This window comes from Dendrobates tinctorius, unplaced genomic scaffold (assembly GCF_039654945.1).
Source record: "Dendrobates tinctorius isolate UK_male_01 unplaced genomic scaffold, ASM3965494v1 ptg000060l, whole genome shotgun sequence".
Lineage (NCBI taxonomy): Eukaryota > Metazoa > Chordata > Amphibia > Anura > Dendrobatidae > Dendrobates > Dendrobates tinctorius.
Window position 1 is genome coordinate 43,872,740 of NW_027361728.1, and position 11,748 is coordinate 43,884,487.

Sequence of the window (11,748 nt, forward strand, 5' to 3'; positions counted from 1 at the left end):
TCCTCCGATATGGAGGGGCGTTCGTGTTTCCTCTTGAAGAACATGGACAACTTGGTTAAATCCGTGAGGAACACAATGGGGTGCACAGAGACAAGGGAGCCGCAAACAACAAAAGAAATTATGTTTGCAGGACTAACAGGAAGAGGAGAGCCTTTCCTGTTATACCACCTATAAAAGCTCTGGTTAAGAAGGAATGGGAGAAGCAGGACCAGAGAGGTTATCTCCCCTCAACCTCAAAAAGAAAGTACCCCTTCAGCGACCAGGAGTTGTCAACATGGTCTAAAGTCCCGAAAGTGGACGCGGCGGTCACCTCCACCTCAAAACAATCAGCCTTACCAGTGGAGGATGGAGGAGTTCTAAAAGACCCACTTGACCGAAAAGCTGATGCCTCACTAAAAAGGGCATGGGAGGCAGCTACCAAAATGTTTAAACTGGCAATACTAGTACTTGCACAGCTCGTTCTATGCTGGTCTGGATTGATCAACTAGACCAGCAAATAGACCAAAAAATCTCCGGAGACAAACTACGAGCCGCTATTCCATTGATCCGTGGCGCAGCTGCGTATATAGCGGATGCTTCTGCTGATTCATTACGCCTGGCAGCCAGAAGAGCAGGCTTACTTAATAACGCCAGGTGTAGCCTGTGGCTTAAAAGCTGGAGAGGTGACACCCAATCCAAGGCAAAGCTTTGTGCCATTCCTTGCGAGGGTGAGTTTTTGTTCGGAAAAACCTTAGATGAAATCCTTACCAAGGCAAAGGAAAGGAAAAAAGGCTTCCCTAATCCCTCTCTCCCTTTTTATAGGAGGGCGTTTAGGAGACGACCATTTGGCAGAGGAAGGCCAGCGGAAAATCAAAATCGCTGGGCCACAAAGGAAGAAAAGGGCATAGGTGCCATGTTTAAAGGATCCTCCTTCCGCAGAGACAGGAGCTAAGTAGAGCCAGTCCCTCCAGTAGGAGGAAGACTAAAATTTTTTCTTCAGGAATGGGAAAAAGTCACAGCCAGCCCTTGGGTTCTGGGCATTGTTAGAGGAGGGTTAAAAATAGAGTTCCACCACGTTCCCCGTAACTCAGTTATAACATCTCTCAGCTCGCCAATCCAACAGCAGGCCCTAGAAACTGAGATTCTGAGTCTACTGGGCAAAAAAGTAATGGTCCATGTGCCTAAAGGACAGGAAGGGAGAGGATTTTACTCACCTCTTTTTCTGGTGCCTAAACCAGATGGCTCATTCAGGACTATAATCAACCTGAGGAAGTTGAATTCATTTATAATAAATCATAAATTTAAGATGGAATCTATTAGATCTACAATTAAGCTCCTCTTCCCCAATTGTATGATGGTAGGCTTGGATCTGAAAGATGCTTATTATCATCTTCCCATCCATTACAGATATCAGAAATACCTCAGAGTGGCGGTCTCCCTCGATGGCACCATACAGCATCTCCAGTTCACAGCCATGCCATTCGGCCTTTCCATCGCACCACGATTCTTTACAAAGGTGATGCTGGAAGTGATGGCCTTCTTACGCCAGAAGGACACATTGATAACACCCTATCTGGATGACTTTTTAATAATAGGGAACTCAACTCGACAATGTAATAGACGAGTTGCTGACGCAATCTTGTTTCTACAGGCTCTAGGATGGATAATAAACTTCAAGAAGTCAAGAATCGAGCCACAATCCGTCCAGTCCTTCCTGGGTCTCCAACTAGACTCCATAAACCAAAAATGCCTACTGCCACAGGTAAAGATTGCAACGATTAAAATGAAGGTCAGGTTAGCAATAGACAGACTGTGCATGTCCTTGAGAGATACAATGTCTCAGTTCAGTGGGCCCAGTTCCACACGAGGGAGCTACAACATCAAATTATCTTAGAGGAAACCCATGACCGAGGGAATTTGACAAAGAAAATTACTTTATCCCAGACGGTCCTAACTTCCCTAGCGTGGTGGCTAGAGGATGATAATCTATCGGGAGGAGTACCATGGGTGATAACGCCTTCCCATATAATTACTACCGACGCCAGCCCCACAGGATGGGGGGCTCATATGGGAGGCACCTTCTCCCAAGGCCTGTGGGATATAAGCGAGGATCAGGATTCTTCAAACTTAAAAGAATTAAATGCGGTTAGTCATGCATTATATCATTTTCTTCCGCAGTTACAAGGGGAACACGTGAGAATCCTTTCAGACAACACCACAGTGGTCGCATATCTGAACAGGCAAGGCAGAACTCGATCTAGATGGATAGCCAGATTCATCTCGGCCTGTGAGCGGAGCGAACCGGTACACATACCCATAGTTCCTCCTTGGGACTTGAATTTGGTACTATATGCCCTAACACGTCCCCCCTTTGAACTGTTAGACTCAATATCCCTTAAGCACCTATCTCTCAAGACAGTACTACTAGTTGCACTAACTTCAGCCAGAAGAGTTAGCGACATACAAGCACTCTCAATAGAACCCCCTTTCCTGTTAACATTCCAGGATCAGCTAATATTAAAACCAGACCCCTCATACCTACCAAAAGTAGCAGGGAAGTTTCATAGGTCGCAAGGGATCCACCTCCCTTCATTTTTTAGCAACCCTTCTACTCCAGAGGAATAAAAATTCCATACACTAGACGTTAGAAGAGCAGTATTACAATACATCGAGAGGTCTAGCAGCTGGAGGAAGAGTAGGGCTCTATTTATTTCCTTCCAGGGCCAAAAGAAGGGATATGAGGTCACAAGGGGTACCCTGTCTCGGTGGATCAGAGACGCGATCGGTCTGGCATACTCCGTGAGCAATGAAGATCCTCCGGAGGGTATCAGGGCACATATGGCAGATATGGCTTCCTCTTGGGCAGAGAGGGGAGACATCGCAATTGAGTCTATATGTAAGGCTGCAACTTGGTCATCGCCCTCTACCTTTTATAACCACTATAGGCTTGATTTATCATGCTCATCTGACCTAGCCTTTGGTAGAGCGGTCCTTGGCATGGTGGTCCCTCCCAGGTGAAGGTCTCTGAAAGTCTCTCCAAGTGGGTGCTGTCGTGGCGAAGAGTAAAAAGCCGGATTACTTACCGGTAATGCTCTTTTAATGAGTCCACGACAGCACCCGCTCACTACCTTCCCTAGAAGTTAACATAATGTATATACACCTTCTTAGATGTAAAAATTGATAAACTAAAATATTGAGATGGCCTAATAATGGCGGTCCTCCGGGTACTCTGAAATCCAACTGAGAAAGAGAGGCTGACCACCCTCTTTTATCTCTGTAGGTTTCCTGTTCCTATGGGCGGATCTCTCTCTCCAAGTGGGTGCTGTCGTGGACTCATTAAAAGAGCATTACCGGTAAGTAATCCGGCTTTTTTGGAGTAGGGTTTATATTTAAGCATATTCCAAAAATCCTGAAAAATCATGTTACGGCTTATTTTCAGGGTAGATCTTATTTTCAAGGAAGTAAGGCATATGTTTTTAGTTGATTTTAAGTGTTTGTCTTGCAGGACTTGATTTTTTCAGATTTTTTCTGTTTTGTCAATAAATTTTACACAGATTTTTATTATGGATGTGAACGATCTCTTCCTTACAGCTTTCTCATTCCCCTTGACCATTCACAACATGTGACATGCATGTGCCTTTAACAGCCAAGGGTGGAGCTCTGCGAACGGCTGTTAAACTGTTAAATCCTGCTGTCAATCTCTGACAGCGGTAATTAACGCACGCCAGCAGCAGTGGGCGCATTTTTCCACGTGATCGTGTTGCATCGTTGGGTTGCCAGGATAGCAATGGGTCTGCTGATGACCCCCCGTGCTTATCATTACGATCCTCCTGTGAAAGCCAACTTGTGGTCGGCGCTCACAGGAGATCATGATCAGTGTGTGTAGCCCTAAAGAGAAATCAAAAGCAGCACAAACCAATTTCAATTTGTTAGGGCACCAAGTGTCCAGCCAATTACCAAACCTCAATATAAAATGAAAAAAAAAAACTGAGGCCGCACACCTTTTTCAATAAAGGTTCACACTTTTTTTTAACTGAAACATCGCCATTACCATGGCCTGTTAAATTATCCTAAAATCACAGAAGACTACTGGTGTGCTGCCTCATTTTTTTAATTTTATCTACACACAGGGTCAAAGTTGGTGGTACCCCTCGTTTAATGTACTTGAGGGAAAAAAGGGGAATCCAGCTCCAAGGAATGAAATCAATTTCTTCAAAACGCGTTCATTTTCAGCCAGGCACTTTTTCTCACCAGTATACCCGGTATCTGCGTGATGTATGATTTTGGTTTGGTACCCTCCGAAGTCCTTTAGCAGAGGTGTTGTGAGTAATGAGTATTGTAGGTATTCCGAATGGGATTCTTTAAGCTTAGTCCTTTGGGTATTAAGTGCTCCTTCTTGCATCTTGTTAAGAAGATGTCGCTATCCAGTTGTGCCAGTTTCTTCAGACGATCTTTCAGTTCCATAGATGTACGGTACATTCTGGTGTTCTCCATTTAGTAAAACGAAAAAAGTGGTTTGGTACCATACCACTTTTTTCGTTTTACATGTATGATTTTGTCATACTTTTATCTTTGAAATTAAATAAAAGAAATTGATTTTATTCCTTGGAGCTGGATTCCCCTTTTTTCCCTCAAGTACATTTCTTGGTGTCTGGAGGAGACACGAATCCCTTCTCGGGGTCCATGGAATCAAAGGCTTTTTCCGTGGAAAGGGTGAGCTGAAACAATTCTGTCTATTTTACCCCTCGTTTAATGACAGAAAAACCCACAATGGTCACAGAAATAACTTGAATCTGACAAAAGTAATAATAAATTAAAAATCTATGAAAATGAACAACTGAACGTCAGACATTGCTTTTCTTTTCAAATAATTTTATTGGTTTTCAGTAGAGTTGAGCGACTTTTGGTTTTTTAGGGTCGCGTTTCGTTTCGTGAAACCCGACTTTTCCAAAAGTCGGGTCGAGCAAGATGGTCCGATTATAGGGAAAAGTCGGGGTCGTCCTGAAACACGAAACCCAATGTAAGTCAATGGGGAATAAAAGTCGGCAGTGAGAGGAGGACAGGAAACACACCTACAGTGCCCATTTGAATGCCAAAAGCATCAATTCTTCTTACTTAAGCTTGTCAACCTTAATTAACTTCATAATACAAGTTACACACTGAAAAATGGGGGTTATTTGGCTAAAGTTGTGGGGGGGGAGGGCTGGCTGCAGGTTTTCATGTGCCCTGGGCGAAAGAGCGCCCCTTTAACACATACCACAACTCATCAATGATCATGCTCCGATACGGCAGAGAAATAGCGGTATAGTACAATGAAAAATACTTCACTTTTTACATCTCATGACGAGGCCCATCTATTTCTCCATACAGAATCATTGGTCCCATATAATGTTTGAAACAGTATATGATGAGCTCCACATAATGCTACAGTATATGTTGGTCCCCATGGATGAAGCTCCACTGTCTTATGGGCCCAAATAATGCTCCAAACATAATGGGCCCCATTTCTAATGCTCTAGTGTATAATGGGCCCTGTAAATGCTGCTCCAGTGTCTGATGTCCACCTTTGGAATGTTCCAGTGTATGGTGGGCCCCATGTATCATTCTCCAGAGTATAGTGCTCCCCAAAAATTGCTGTCCCAACATTGAAAACAATCAAATAAGTCTCCTCGCTAGGGAATCCCTGGACTAGTCTGGACTCCTCGTCGTCCCCATCTTCCATCTCACTGCACAGTATTTCAACCTTGCAAGTGCTGTGATCCTGAGCAAGCAGGGGGGGCCCACTCGTTGGCGATGGCACTGGCACAGGGCCCCTGATAGTACGGTGGTGTGTCTGATGGCGGGTGGGCCGAACCTGCACTTTCATCTGCAGCTTCCTCTCTGTCACCGTGTAAGATGGAACTGTATATGGGAAGGGTAACCTGAGTTTCATCAGGGTCAGATTCAGGCCGTGTAGCGTGAGAGGGGAATGTAGTGGTCTGGGTCAATGTACCAGCAGATTCATCGAGCAGTCGCTGGGCATCAGTGCACTTTTGTCGCCCCCAGGAGTACGGTCGCCACAGTGGCATTACCTTCCTCCTAGGGAGTGTGATGTCATGCTTGGGAGCAACGAAGGATCTCTCTAGCAGGTTAACTGATTGGGCGGCGTTATTCCCACGAGTCATGACCCTCCAAACAGCGTTCATGAAGGCAAAGTGTTTGTTTTACGTGGGCAGTATGGTTGCAAAGCTGAACCTTAAAGGAATGTCCAGAAGGGCACCACCAGGAGTGGAGCCTACGGTTAAATTCGACTCCACCTGGGAAACCTCAACCATGCCAGCTACAGAACAGATGCACACATTGCAAGCTTAATTCCGTTAATGAACGAGACTCCGTCATGCCCCGCGGTCCGAGTCCGGCTTACTAGAGGGACACGTGAGGCTCTGGAACATGAGATTGGCCAATAACTGGTGTGTCATGCCCTTACATGTCCGTGGCTGCATGTGCGCTACACTGAAAAGGCCAGCGTTTGTCGCTTACAGGTGCAGATAACCCGCTGAACAACGTTAGTGATGGGGATCACTGAGTGATTACAATTACTACCAATGAACAATGATTTCCCAGTAAGTGCAGGTCAACTGCAGTTCCGTAATTAGGCCTAACCGTCATTCTTGAAAAAATGAAAAACTTACGTGTGCAAACCACAGGTGCTGTAGCTTGCCAGCCGTTCTCACGCCCAGTATGGATTACACGTGATTGCACAAAGGTTAGAAAGGGTACCGTATCCCCAGATAACATGTATGGATAGCGTACACATTCAAAATATATGTCTCAGGAGGCAGGCTCAGACGGTGTCAGGCCCAGTATGGATTGCACGTGATTGCACAAAGGTTAGAAAGGGTACCGTATCCCCGGATAACATGTATGGATAGCGTACACATTCAAAATATATGTCTCAGGAGGCAGGCTCAGACGGTGTTAGGCCCAGTATGGATTGCACGTGATTGCACAAAGGTTAGAAAGGGTACCGTATCCCCGGATAACATGTATGGATAGCGTACACATTCAAAATATATGTCTCAGGAGGCAGGCTCAGACGGTGTTAGGCCCAGTATGGATTGCACGTGATTGCACAAAGGTTAGAAAGGGTACCGTATCCCCGGATAACATGTATGGATAGCGTACACATTCAAAATATATGTCTCAGGAGGCAGGCTCAGACGGTGTTAGGCCCAGTATGGATTGCACGTGATTGCACAAAGGTTAGAAAGGGTACCGTATCCCCGGATAACATGTATGGATAGCGTACACATTCAAAATATATGTCTCAGGAGGCAGGCTCAGACGGTGTTAGGCCCAGTATGGATTGCACGTGATTGCACAAAGGTTAGAAAGGGTACCGTATCCCCGGATAACATGTATGGATAGCGTACACATTCAAAATATATGTCTCAGGAGGCAGGCTCAGACGGTGTCAGGCCCAGTATGGATTGCACGTGATTGCACAAAGGTTAGAAAGGGTACCGTATCCCCGGATAACATGTATGGATAGCGTACACATTCAAAATATATGTCTCAGGAGGCAGGCTCAGACGGTGTCAGGCCCAGTATGGATTGCACGTGATTGCACAAAGGTTAGAAAGGGTACCGTATCCCCGGATAACATGTATGGATAGCGTACACATTCAAAATATATGTCTCAGGAGGCAGGCTCAGACGGTGTCAGGCCCAGTATGGATTGCACGTGATTGCACAAAGGTTAGAAAGGGTACCGTATCCCCGGATAACATGTATGGATAGCGTACACATTCAAAATATATGTCTCAGGAGGCAGGCTCAGACGGTGTTAGGCCCAGTATGGATTGCACGTGATTGCACAAAGGTTAGAAAGGGTACCGTATCCCCGGATAACATGTATGGATAGCGTACACATTCAAAATATATGTCTCAGGAGGCAGGCTCAGACGGTGTCAGGCCCAGTATGGATTGCACGTGATTGCACAAAGGTTAGAAAGGGTACCGTATCCCCGGATAACATGTATGGATAGCGTACACATTCAAAATATATGTCTCAGGAGGCAGGCTCAGACGGTGTCAGGCCCAGTATGGATTGCACGTGATTGCACAAAGGTTAGAAAGGGTACCGTATCCCCGGATAACATGTATGGATAGCGTACACATTCAAAATATATGTCTCAGGAGGCAGGCTCAGATGGTGTTAGGCCCAGTATGGATTGCACGTGATTGCACAAAGGTTAGAAAGGGTACCGTATCCCCGGATAACATGTATGGATAGCGTACACATTCAAAATATATGTCTCAGGAGGCAGGCTCAGACGGTGTCAGGCCCAGTATGGATTGCACAAAGGTTAGAAAGGGTACCGTATCCCCGGATAACATGTATGGATAGCGTACACATTCAAAATATATGTCTCAGGAGGCAGGCTCAGACGGTGTTAGGCCCAGTATGGATTGCACGTGATTGCACAAAGGTTAGAAAGGGTACCGTATCCCCGGATAACATGTATGGATAGCGTACACATTCAAAATATATGTCTCAGGAGGCAGGCTCAGACAGTGTCAGGCCCAGTATGGATTGCACGTGATTGCACAAAGGTTAGAAAGGGTACCGTATCCCCGGATAACATGTATGGATAGCGTACACATTCAAAATATATGTCTCAGGAGGCAGGCTCAGACGGTGTCAGGCCCAGTATGGATTGCACGTGATTGCACAAAGGTTAGAAAGGGTACCGTATCCCCGGATAACATGTATGGATAGCGTACACATTCAAAATATATGTCTCAGGAGGCAGGCTCAGATGGTGTTAGGCCCAGTATGGATTGCACGTGATTGCACAAAGGTTAGAAAGGGTACCGTATCCCCGGATAACATGTATGGATAGCGTACACATTCAAAATATATGTCTCAGGAGGCAGGCTCAGACGGTGTCAGGCCCAGTATGGATTGCACGTGATTGCACAAAGGTTAGAAAGGGTACCGTATCCCCGGATAACATGTATGGATAGCGTACACATTCAAAATATATGTCTCAGGAGGCAGGCTCAGACGGTGTTAGGCCCAGTATGGATTGCACGTGATTGCACAAAGGTTAGAAAGGGTACCGTATCCCCGGATAACATGTATGGATAGCGTACACATTCAAAATATATGTCTCAGGAGGCAGGCTCAGACGGTGTCAGGCCCAGTATGGATTGCACGTGATTGCACAAAGGTTAGAAAGGGTACCGTATCCCCGGATAACATGTATGGATAGCGTACACATTCAAAATATATGTCTCAGGAGGCAGGCTCAGACGGTGTTAGGCCCAGTATGGATTGCACGTGATTGCACAAAGGTTAGAAAGGGTACCGTATCCCCGGATAACATATATGGATAGCGTACACATTCAAAATATATGTCTCAGGAGGCAGGCTCAGACGGTGTCAGGCCCAGTATGGATTGCACGTGATTGCACAAAGGTTAGAAAGGGTACCGTATCCCCGGATAACATGTATGGATAGCGTACACATTCAAAATATATGTCTCAGGAGGCAGGCTCAGACGGTGTTAGGCCCAGTATGGATTGCACGTGATTGCACAAAGGTTAGAAAGGGTACCGTATCCCCGGATAACATGTATGGATAGCGTACACATTCAAAATATATGTCTCAGGAGGCAGGCTCAGACGGTGTTAGGCCCAGTATGGATTGCACGTGATTGCACAAAGGTTAGAAAGGGTACCGTATCCCCGGATAACATGTATGGATAGCGTACACATTCAAAATATATGTCTCAGGAGGCAGGCTCAGACGGTGTTAGGCCCAGTATGGATTGCACGTGATTGCACAAAGGTTAGAAAGGGTACCGTATCCCCGGATAACATATATGGATAGCGTACACATTCAAAATATATGTCTCAGGAGGCAGGCTCAGACGGTGTCAGGCCCAGTATGGATTGCACGTGATTGCACAAAGGTTAGAAAGGGTACCGTATCCCCGGATAACATGTATGGATAGCGTACACATTCAAAATATATGTCTCAGGAGGCAGGCTCAGACGGTGTCAGGCCCAGTATGGATTGCACGTGATTGCACAAAGGTTAGAAAGGGTACCGTATCCCCGGATAACATGTATGGATAGCGTACACATTCAAAATATATGTCTCAGGAGGCAGGCTCAGACGGTGTCAGGCACAGTATGGATTTGACGGCCCAGATTACACAGCGGAGGAGCAGGGAGAAGTAAAGATTGCAAATGCTGGGGCCCTGCCCAAGCAAGGGGGGCCCACTCGTGGGCGTCGGTACTGGCACTGGGCCCCTCATAGTACAGCGGTGTGTCTGACGGCGGGTGTGCACCACCACCGTCAGAGACACTTGATTGCACTATGAGGGACCCTGTGCCAGTGCCCGCGCCCAAGAGTCGGCCTACCCACCTGTCCAGGGCAACGGCACTCGCACGGTGTCGTGCGCTAGGTGGTGACCCCGGCCATGGGGGGGGAGGCAGCACAGTTAGGGAGTTTTAGAAAGTGGCATATGTTGATGTTGGACATTCAGCTGATGCAAAAGGCGAAATAGGTCAAGTCCCAGGAAGAGGTGGACCAAAGCAAGCCATTTTTCTGTCACCCTATGTGTCATCAGGGGAAGGTGGGACAAAATCCTTGGAAACCCATGCATGGTTCATTTTAATGAAGGTTAGATCATCCACATTTTGGGTTGACAGACGGGTCCTTTTTTCTGTCAGGATTGATCCAGCTGCACTGAAGACTCTTTCCGATAGCACACTTGCAGCTGGGCAAGCGAGCTCCTGTAAGGCATATTGGGCCAATTCAGGCCAGGTGTCCAGTTTAGCGGCCCAATAGTCAAAGGGGAATGACCTGTGTGGGAGAACATCGATATGGGAGGAAAAGTAGTTTGTAACCATGGTTGACAACTGCTGTCTCCTGTCACTTTCCATCGATGCAGTATTACCAGTTGTGTGAGCGGTATTTGAAAAATCAGTCCACAACATTGTCATGAAACCCCTGTCTCCAACGCCACTTCTGCTGTGTGCACCATGAACACCTCTGCCAAGCTGCCCCCGGCCCGTACGGCTCGTGTGAGAACCATCACCGCTGCTGTGTGCTGGGAATGCCTCAAGCAACCGATTTACCAGAGTTGCTTGTTTATTAGCCAATATTAGGTCAAGGTTCTCCTGTGGCATGATGTTTTGTAATTTGCCTTTATAGCGTGGATCCAGGATGCTGGCCAACCAGTAGTCGTCATCGTTCATCATTTTGGCAATGCGGGGGTCCCTTTTTAGGATCCGCAAGGCATAATCTGACATGTGGGCCAATGTTCCCGGTGTCAATGATGCACTGCGAGTGCTGGTTGGAGGAGCACTTTCTGGCAAATCCACATCCCTCCAGTCACGCACAAACCCTGTACCAGACCTTGCCACGCCAACATTTTCACTTGCCCCACGAGATGCATCCTCCTCCTCTAAGTAATCATCCCCATCATCATCCTCCTCCTCCTCTTCTTCCTCCACCTCGTCCAGGAGAGGTCCCTGAGCAGACAATGGCTGAATGTCATCAAGGATTCCCTCCTCCTCTTCCTCCTCATCAACATTGGCTGCAGACGCCTGCTCCTTAAGGTGCGTCAAAGTTTGCATGAGCAGACGCATAAGTGGGATGCTCATGCTTAGGATGGCGTCGTCTGCGCTTACCAGCCGTGTGCATTCCTCAAAACACTGAAGGACTTTACAGAGGTCTTTCAGCTTCGACCACTGCACACCTGTCAACTCCAT